Source organism: Callithrix jacchus, chromosome 4, assembly GCF_049354715.1.
Source record: "Callithrix jacchus isolate 240 chromosome 4, calJac240_pri, whole genome shotgun sequence".
In the NCBI taxonomy this organism is placed as follows: Eukaryota; Metazoa; Chordata; class Mammalia; order Primates; family Cebidae; genus Callithrix; species Callithrix jacchus.
The window spans coordinates 46235116-46245712 of record NC_133505.1 but is presented as its reverse complement, the minus strand read 5'-3'; the positions used below and the strand labels follow the sequence as shown (position 1 = coordinate 46245712).

Sequence of the window (10597 nt, the reverse complement as noted above, 5' to 3'; positions counted from 1 at the left end):
GGAAAGGAAAGAGCTCACAATACACTTCTAAATAACAACACAGTTCAAACAAACAAACAAAAAAATCACAAATGAAATTAGAAAATGCCTTGAATTCAATCAAAATAAAAACACAACATACCAAAATTTGTGATATTCAACTAAAGCAATACCGAAAGAAAAATGTATAGCTTTAAATGCCAATATTTGAAAAGAAGAAAATTATAAAATGCCCCAAGATTCCAGCTCAAGAAACTAGAAAAAGAGCAAATTAAACCCAACATAGAAGGAAAGAAATAAAAATAAAAGCAAACATGCAAACAAAAACAATAGAGAAAATGAACAAAGGCAAGAGTTGATTTTTTTTTTTAAGATTAACAAAATCAGGACTGGGTATGGTAGCTCACACGTATAGTACCAGCACTTCAGGAGGCAATGCAGGAAGGAGAATCACTTGAGGCCAGGAGTTCGGACCAGCCTGGTCAACAAAGTGAGACCCACCATTTCTACAAAAAAAATTTTTTTTTTAATAGCCAGGCACAGTGGTATGCACCTATAGTCCCAGCTACTCAGGAGGGTGAGGTGGGAGGATTGCTTGAGCCCAGGAGCTGGCATTTACAGTGAGCTATGACCACACTACTGCACTTAAGTCTGGACAACAAGACTCTATCTCAGAAAAAAATTATAAATAATAAAATAAAATAACAAAATTGATAAATACAGATTAACCAATATCAAACATGAAAAACAAAACCACAGCCAGGCACAGTGACTCACACCTGTAATCCCAGCACTTTGGGAAGCCAAGGCAGGTGGATCACCTGAGGTCAGGAATTTGAGAACAGCCTGGCCAACATGGGGAATCCCCATCTCTCCTAAAAATACAAAAATTAGCCAGGCATGATGCGCCTGTAATCCCAGCTACTTGGGAGGCTGAGCCAGGACAATAACTTAAACCAGGCAGGCAAAGGTTGCAGCAGTGAGCTGAGATCATGATACCGCACTCCAGCCCAGGCAACAGAGCAAGACTGCGTCTCAAAAAAAAAAAAAAAAAAGGAAAAATCACTACAGACCATACATATATTAAGTTATTAAATGAATAATACAATGAACAACGTTATGCTAAAAAAAAAATTGACAACTTAGGCAAAATGGACAAATTCCATGAGAAATGTAACTTATCAAAACTGACATAATACAGACTGAAATATCCTAATAGCCCTAACTCTACTAAATAAATTTGTTATCATATGTATCCACATAAAGAAAACCACAGGCCCACATGGCAAATTCTCTCAAACATTTAAGGAACAACTAATGTTAATTGAACACAAATCCTTCCAGAAAAAGAGGAATAAACATTTAACAACTGATTTTGAAGCAAGCATAATACCTCATATCAAAATGTGACGAAGAAAACATAAGCACATATGCAAAAATATTTAACAAAAATACTATACTAACAAATGGAGTCTAGTAAGATATTAAAAAACGATTCATCATGACCAAGTGAGGTTTATCACAGGAATGTAAAGTTGTTAAAACTCAGCAACACCCACACCGTATCACAGCAGAAGAGATCTTTCACAAAAATCTCATGACATTGCTCACTTTCTCAAAACTCTTTGGCTTGGTGTTTGGCTTCCCATAACCACATACAAGACAGAAAACATAGCATGTAATGCTCCTTTCACAACCCCAGCCCCGCACTGAAGCCACATCTCTAGTTACCACCCTCTACTATGCCCCCCATATTCCCACTACAATGGCCATGCCCTCTGCCCAAGATACACCACTGCCCTCTTTCCTTCCATCACAAATGCCAAAGCTCCATCTCAATCCAGTTTCTCTGAAAGTCTTTCTAACTTTATCAGGTTGATTTCATTACTCCTCTCTCCACATTCCCACTACATCTTTTGCAACCCTCAATTACAACAGATACTACATTTATTTGTTTTTCTTTCTATTCAACTATCACTCCTACAGGGCAGGGAGTGCCACATTAACAGAATAAAGAAAAACCATACCATCATTTCAAAAGACATTTGACACATGTCAATACATATTTGTGAAGTAAAAAAAAACTCATCAAATTAAGAATCAAAGGAAATTTCAACCTAATAAAGACACCTAAGAAAAATCTAACAACATCATTCTTTAACTTCCAAGTATCACTAATCTTAGTAGCAGCTGTTGACATTTATATGAGCTTATTTATCTCTCACTGGTCTTCACAACTACCCTGTTTAAATTTGAAACAACAAAAAAAAAGGAGGAAGTTATTGTCCCAACTGGTATAATAGCAACTCTCGGTCAGAAATGTTACATCATATACTCAAGTAAGAAAGCCAAGACAAGAATCCAGTCTTTCACCCAAAGTACTTTTTCACTAGAGTATGTTATCTCTAATGTTCAGGTTCATGTCACAATGGACAATCAGTCCCTCCTACAAAGCAGACTTTGGGCCCCTTATCAATGACTGAGTAATGGTCTTTGCTGTGACAATTCTCAACATTTTCTAGCAATGCCACTACTTTAGGTGACTATGGTGAATAGGCAGTAAAATCTGCAAACAGTTATCAAATAAAATTGGACAAGTACCACTAATGTGGAAAGAAAAATTTTTAAACCCACATTAAGGACCCATAGAACAACCTCAAATCCCCTTTCCTCAAATAGCTGTGCCACAAAGAGAAAAGGACATAATCACTGTCTGCTCCTTCCCTTCGCTAGTCTAAAATGCAGCAGATGCAGCAGAGAAACAAGTAATTCAAGGCCTTACTTGAATATGTATTTCTAATTACCTACCTGTCAGCAGCAAGCTTGGGACCACAGATCCTTAACAGAGAAACCAGAGTGACATGGCCAACAGTTCTGAGTTTCTGTCTGTGATTTACATGAATTTTTCATGCAGGAAAATATAAAGGTTGCCTTAACATCATTCCTTCTGTGATTCACCCAGAGCAAACAAGTTCCACAATGAGGTTAGATCCGCTTCTTTACTGCACAACATGTGCTTCAATTTCCAAAGCACACAGGGAAATCCAAGTCTCTTCAAATAATCTGTTTATAGAACTACAAAAAAAAAGATAGGAAGGATTTTTCTTCTTTAAACTAGCTTTGCCACTCAGCCGCCTACAGGCCAATCATTTCTATGCATTCTCTTTTGTATCCTTTTGGGTTCCCTGAAGGTGAACTTTGACTTTTGAGTCATCATTTGTCTGGGACAAATCATTAAACACTTCAGACAAAATAAGCCTTCTCCACAAGTGGAGTTGCCTTCTGCATGAGCATCCCAGGTCCTCAGTAAAAGAGTCCATATGTTTCATGATAACACAGTACTCTTTACAGACAAATTCCTAAAAGGCCTGGTGAATTTCTTATCTGACCTTACCACTGTTGAAAGTGACCACAGAGCTAACTCTCACTGACATTTACAGTGATTGAAGTGAAAATAAGAACCTCTTTTCTTTAAGTGACACAGAAAATTCAAAGATCACTAGATAATAGAGTACCAAGCACAGTCCACCAGTGTCTCAGATACTTCTACACTCAAAATGTCTGTTTTCAACAATCTTTGTGAGTGCCCTATGAAAATCACTGGGTAACCTAAATTTTTAATCAATCAGTCAACAAAACAGCCTTATCATGACTACTTCCTGGATAAGCCAATACTGTAATTTCAAACTTCCCTTTAATTCTAAGAATTCAGAAATGTCTGGACAGTCTAATAATGTCTTTAAAATTAAAAAGCCATCCTTTTGACGTAATTCTATTTTTACTAATTATCTAAGAAAAAAAGAAGTAGGGGTTATCAAGGTAATTTAGACTTCTCTCAAATACCACACCATATAACAATGCTGGGCAAACTACACACAGACCAAACCACCTAACTTCACAATAACACCCTCAAATCTAATTTCAGTAAGAAACAAAAAAGAATGGAAAATAAAAGAATGATAATGTCACCTAATCACATTCTAACATACTTTTTAAAAAAGCTTCCCTTTAACTGAACAATTCCAATAAACTCTCCTACTATCTACCTGGGACAAACACAGCTGCCAGTATCTATCACCAGGTTAAGGTAGGAGTTGCTACCAGAGGGCCTGTGGCAGCTCAAGCCTAGCAGTTCGGGAGGCAAAGGAGGAGGCAGGAGGATAGTTTAAGGGCAGGAGTTTGAGACAGACAGAGCAATATAGTGAGACCCCCATCTCTACAATGGGGTGGGGGGGGTTCAAAAAGATAGCAGTTGCCACCAGAGATATGGCATTAGGGCACACAGAACAGAAATTATGTAAAGCAGCTAAAGATTCAGGAAGACTGAAGGGTGAAAGTCCCACTCTTAGTTTCAGAGTTGGAAAAGAGAAGTTTTTGCACTTTTGCACCTACCATTCTACCTGCGACCTTCCTATGGACCACACTCTTCGTGACCTACTTGTATGTAACCCTACTCTCCATTCCAAATGGCAACTCCCTTGCCTCTGACTTCCTCTGCTCCTGTGTCGAAAGGAGTTGTGTCCTCCTTGGGGCACAACTGTCCTTTGTGTCCCAAGTCTACAACTGAACTCTGAAGTCAATTTATTTTAACCACCCAAACTTTTGAAACCACATTCCCAACCCACATAGTCACATTTCACATAGAATTTGTTCAAAGATACAGCATTACGGATGTTGCAATGTATGTGAAATATGCAGTTTCTAACTTTTCATCTAAAAGGGAAATAAGTCTTCAGTTCAGAGATAAGGCTTAAGTACAATGACAGATATTGTTTGATCTGAGTTTAAAAGGCCTAATTTCAACAGAGAAAAAAAAGTGTGTGTGTTTGTGTATGTGTGTGTGTGCATGTGGCGCGTGCGTGCCATATTTTACATACAGTCAGCCCTCTGTATAATGGGGGTTCTGCATCCATGGATTCAACCAACTGTGGATCAAAAATATTTGGGAAAAGAAACTGCACCTGTACCGAGCGTGTACAGATCTTTTTTCTTGTCATTATTCCCTAAACGATACAATACAACAACTATTTATACAGTATTTACATGGTATGAGGTTATTATAAGTAATCTAGAGATGATTTAAAGTATACGGGATGATGTACGCAAGTTTATGCAAACATTAAGCTAACTTTTTATTTTTATTTTTTTGAGACAAAGTCTCACCGGATCTCCCAGGCTGGAGTGCAGTGGTGTAATATCAGCTCACTGTAACCTCCATCTCCCAGGTTCAAGTGATTCTCATACCTCAGCATCCTGAGTAGCTGAGATTATAGGCACCTGCCACCATGCCTGGCTAAATTTTCTATGTTTAGTAAAGATGGGGTTTCACTACACTGGACAGGCTGGTCTCAAACTCCTGACTTCACCTCAAGTGATCTGCCTGCCTCCGCCTCCCAGAGTGCTAGGATTACAGGTGTGAGCCACCACACCCAGCCATATTAAGCTATTTATATCATGGACTTGAGCATCCTTGGATTTTGATATCTACAGGAGGTCCGGGGGGTGGGGGGGAGGGAGGAGGGAGAAAGGGAGGGATGGAGTGGGGAGAGAAGCGGGGAAGAGGGAGAGAGAGAGAGAAACAGGGAGAGAGACGGGGGTAGAGAGAGAGAGTGTGTGTGCACATGTGTGTGTGTAGCTATATAAACATACATGTACACACCCATACATATACATACCTATTTTTTTTCTTGGTCTTCAAACGAAAATAACTATGTCCCCTCTCCTAAACATTCGTCATCATGTTCCCCAAGAAAGAAGAATCTTCCAGAAAAATCTATAATCCTTCTCATTTAGAATTATGGTTACTACTGCACAGTACTCATATTTAATTAAGAAATCATCATTTTGCTTATCTCAGATCCTCATGTAAGTGTACAATTATGGAGAAGTTCATCTGTAAGAAAATAAAGGGGTGGAGAGGGAGGGGAGGGATAACATGGGGAGAAATGCCAGATATAGTATGCACCTAAAGTAAATCAAATAAATTTAAAAATAAATAAAGGGAAACTGTCTACACATGGGCATGTAGAAAGAAATCATGTAGATGGATTCAGCCCTCAAAGCAAAAACTCTATTTAATTTGAATTTTTACTTAAACCAAAAGCAGAACTTTTAAACTGTCACTAATCTTAACTGGTCAAGGAGTGCTGCATCAATCTCGTAACGTGATAAAAAACTGCCCTTAAATGATCAGGTCAGAAAGAGTAGGAGTCTCTATCCTGGTCCTCAGTAAGATAGAGAGCTCCCGAATAAAATATATGTATTAAACAACAATTCAGCCAAATACACAGACAAGTCTCCGATCTACAAATGGCCTGTACAAACAAACTTCATGTTCGTTAAACATGAGAATGCAAACACTAAACACAAATTTTGGGTTGCAAACCCCAATTCACATTCAAACTTTTAGAACAAGCAAAAGTTCTCTAAACAACATATGCTAACCTAGCCACTATTTGTAACTAAGTCTAGTTACAAATCATGGAACTAGATTAGACCTGAAAGCAAAAGCTGTATCTAATGTGAGCATTATTTAATTTGTCACTAGACTTAGTCCAGCCACAGTCCCTGCCCTCATGGAGCTTAGTGTATGCCATCAACCCAATCCATCCACCCATTTTAGACCAACAATGTGATATGACAGGATTCAGCAAATGGTCCAAACACTACTTGTCCTGGACTGATTTGCTTGTCTCCCAGAACAGATGACTGACTGCATGGTCCTAACGAGATATAATAATCAAAGGCACAACTGCTTACCCATTTGAAAACATGTTTGAGAAATCATTTTGCTTAAACTGGAAAGGAAAAAATAAATCTGTGAAAGCTAAAACTGTTCAACAGTAACAGTAAAACAGGTCATCATTAAAAATCAAAGAAGTCACTGCTCCTATTTATCAACCTTTTGATGTGTCTTTATGTTCATTTGGAGAGTCAAGGTGAAAGACAAGTGATACAGCACTTCTGTTTTTAATAATTACAGTTTAAACTATCTATAGGTTGATGAAAAAGTAACTGCAGATTTTGGTCGTTAAAAGGGACTTGGGGAACCTACCCAAGATTAGAGAAAAGTTTCTTTCTCTCTAATGAGATAGTTTGGCAATTTCCTAGTTTTGTATCTTTGATTCAATAGAAATATTTCAAAGTGGTATGTGACCACTTGATGTGGAGTCTGGGTTTCTCTATAATAAATCCTTTTGCCAAATGCAGGGAGTTGTAGACTTGCTACTGGCAAGAGTAAAGCAAATAGGTGAATAAACCTGTCCTGATGTGGAAGCATTCTCCTACTGGAGTTCAGTCTTGATCAAAGTGTCAGTAAAGGAATCGGACTCCTAAGAGGGTTACAGTATCTCCTGACAAGACCTGCCAACTATAGCAATAATCAGCCATTGCTTGATGACTGCCTTCTGATATATTTGGGTAAGTAGCTGAGCAAGCCAAGGAGAAGCTGGATGATTTAATCAGAAATAGGGGATTCTTAGTTAGACCAGACTTCATCTGAGAAAAAAAAAAATGTCAACAAATAATCACTTGGAAGTTGACCCACATATTTTCCCTGAAAAATAAGCATTTTTTCCCCAGCAAAATTGTGTTAGGGGTTATGTTATTGAGGAATGAAATGACATGAATATGTGGAGATGTTTTTTAACACCACACTATACTAGACATCTGAAGGCCTGTGGCAATTTTTTTTTTTTTTGGAGACAGAATCTCACTTTGTCACCTAGGCTGGAGTGCTATGGCACGATCACAGCTCATTGCAGCCTTGACCTCCCCAGCTCCAGTGAGCCTTCCCACCTAAGACTCCTGAGTAGCTAGGACTATAATATAGCAGGCAAGCACCACCGTGCCCACTTTTTTTTTTTTAAGAGATAGGGTCTCACTATGTTGCCCAGGTCTCAACTCCTGGGCTCAAGAAATTCTCCAGCCTTAGCCTGCCAAGGTGCTAGGATTATAAGCATGAGCCACTATGCCTAGCCCCAGCAGCAGATTTAAATTCTCTTACTATAACTTCTTAAAAGATTATGAAAATATCAAAATGTACATGAATCAAGTTTTAAGATACTGTGTAATAAATGAATTAGGCCATCCATTGTACCATTTCTTTCTCTGAATACTCAGGAATGGTTTGGCAGTGCAAGATCTCTGCAACATTAAAAAATTCACTAAAAAGTAAACACACAGTTAAAAAAAAATGTTAAAAAATAAAATTCACACAAAATTTCCTCATGCTATTTCCTCTTTGAGCACATTTTTTTAAAACGAATTCTGAAGTCATAGCCCAACTTAACAAGAAAGAATGTTATGAATCAATTATTCCATTTCCATCGTTAACACCCGAGGAAGACTGTAAGAAAATGCTTAAGTATATTTCATCTGGGGGGATGCAGAGCAGCAAAACACAACATATTTTCTATTTCTACTTGAAATAGTTCAGTAAACTTAGGAGACTCTAAAAACAGTGAAATATTAGAATAAAGCTCCATTTATTCAGATGGAATGCTTAAAAAGAAGTATTTCTAAGTAAATTTTGAAGTGTGAAAACCACACATACCTAAGACTGTGGTACTAACCAACTCTCTCTGAAGTTATTGAAACTTGATAAACATTCTCAGGTCTGAATTAGGATTCTGCTCTTCCTAACTCATTGTCTTTCTAAAACATCAGCCAGCAGGGCGAGTGCAAATTCATTAACATCACAGTTACAAAATACTTAATGGCTAACAAATTTTTGAAATTCTGTAATTTCTTTTTAAATAAAACTTCTGAATATTAGCCACAAAAACCACTGAAGCCCATGCATTTTTAAATCATAATATTTTATAATATTATTCCTGTATACTATGTAAATACTCCATAAAACTGCCACTTCTTACCTCAGGTCATTTTGGGTTAAGTGTTCATTCTAAATAAATAAATAAATAACCCTCTTTGGACAGGTGCAGTGGCTCATGCCTGTAATCCCAGCACTTTGGTAGGCCAAGGCAGGTGGATCACCTGAGGTCAGGAGTTCCAGACAAGCCTGGCCAACCTGGTGTACACCTGACTCTACTAAAAATACAAAAAAAAAAAAAAAAAAAAAAAAAAGCTGGGTGTAGTGGCAGGTACCTATAATCCCAGCTACTCAGGAGGCTGAGACAGGAAAATCACTTGAAGAGTGTTGTAAGGTAGAGGCTGCAGTGAGCTAAGATCGTGCCACTGCACTCCAGCCTGGATGACAAAGCAAGACTCCATCTCAAAAGAGAAAAAAAGAAAAAAAAAACCTTTTTAAAGACAGGAAAATAAATCATAATTAATCAAAATTCAAATGACAATGGAGAAAAGCTACTACATTCTAAAATATTACCAAAACTGACTGAGGTACAAGGCCAGTCCCATGATATTTGTAAGCCACTCATGAATTCAATCCTCACCTGACACTGATATCAAAGCCTCACCTGACAGTCTCCAACCTGCTGCTATCATGCCCCTACCCAATAAGCAAACATAAATTTTAGTTCATGACCATAAGATACGAAAATAGACCATAAGAGATCAGAAAACAGGTAGGCCCTGGAAATTATATATTTTGTGATAGACTAGCTAAGGAGCAGCACAGTCTCTAGTGACAACTACAGACAATCATAGCTACAAATAGTATTGGAGAGGGATGGAGAGAAGAAAGGTTTCAGCAACATAAAATACTGAAGGCCAAGTCCAAATTGCCAAACACAGAATACTAAAATAAAATTTAAGCAAAAGTGTGCCAGGATCATCTGTCTTCAATAGAAAGAACTCATGAGATGGATACAATCTAAACATACACATTCTCTGTTCAGCTAAAAAGTACTTGTATATACATTAACATACTTGATCCTTACAACAATCCTTCTGTAAAGCAGGTAATGGAACCGAAAAAAAGCGGGGTTATCTTATTCAAGGTAACAAAGCTAACAAGTGGTGGAACCAAAATGCTAAATTGGGCTTTCTGGTTCCAAAGCCAAAGTTCTTTGCATCACAACATGCTGCTTCTTGTTGAAGCCAAGGCTAAAACATAGATGTATCAGAAATGTAGCCGACCTGCTCGAATAGACACAGGATTTTTTTTAAGTAATAATACATGCATAGAAGTATGACATGCACAATGTTGGGCCTGGCAGCAAAACTTCTAGCTTCTAGTAAAAACTGCAGTTACTGGTAAAATCAAAAAAGGTGTTTGCAGCAGAGCACTATAAACACAAAAGAGCCAATTAAGCATTAATAGCTCCTCAAGGAGTAAACACATTGGTCTTCAAAACACTGCACCAAAAATTGTTTTTAAAAACAGCCTGACCTTTTATAGATTCTCTTCACCTTGTTTAACAAAACAGGTTTCACTCATACTCAGGAAATATTAAATACACAGTGTCAGAGAAATGAACAATATATGCATTCTTATTCAAGTCAGGAAAATATAACAGAATGTGTTTTATAGTCAATGCTCCATTTTTCAGTCATCTAGGTGGAAACAGTCTTTTGCTATATATTTACAAAGTAAATGTTTTACAAAATAAACTACCCTCCACTGCCAGAAGCCATCCTCTTTGAAAGAGCATAAAGCCTCGAAAAAGATCTCAAAGCTCTATTACTCCACAGTCTA

At 37.7% G+C, this 10597-nt stretch overlaps 1 protein-coding gene across 7 annotated transcripts in view; it reads right to left on the bottom strand.

Annotated features, from left to right (window-relative positions):
- The window catches only part of ZFAND3 (zinc finger AN1-type containing 3), a 335328-nt gene that overhangs the window by 277808 nt on the left and 46923 nt on the right, over window positions 1-10597 (bottom strand). Inside the window, exons 2-3 of one of the 7 annotated variants that reach the window (XM_078369084.1) lie at window positions 5655-5872; window positions 2788-3054 (exon numbers count right to left, since the gene is read on the bottom strand). The exons of 5 other annotated variants lie outside the window; for them this stretch is intronic. The gene's annotated coding sequence lies outside the window, so the exon portion shown is untranslated. The remainder of the gene's footprint in view (window positions 1-2787; window positions 3055-5654; window positions 5873-10597) is intronic. One more of the 7 variants, XM_078369087.1, reaches the window with a different exon arrangement.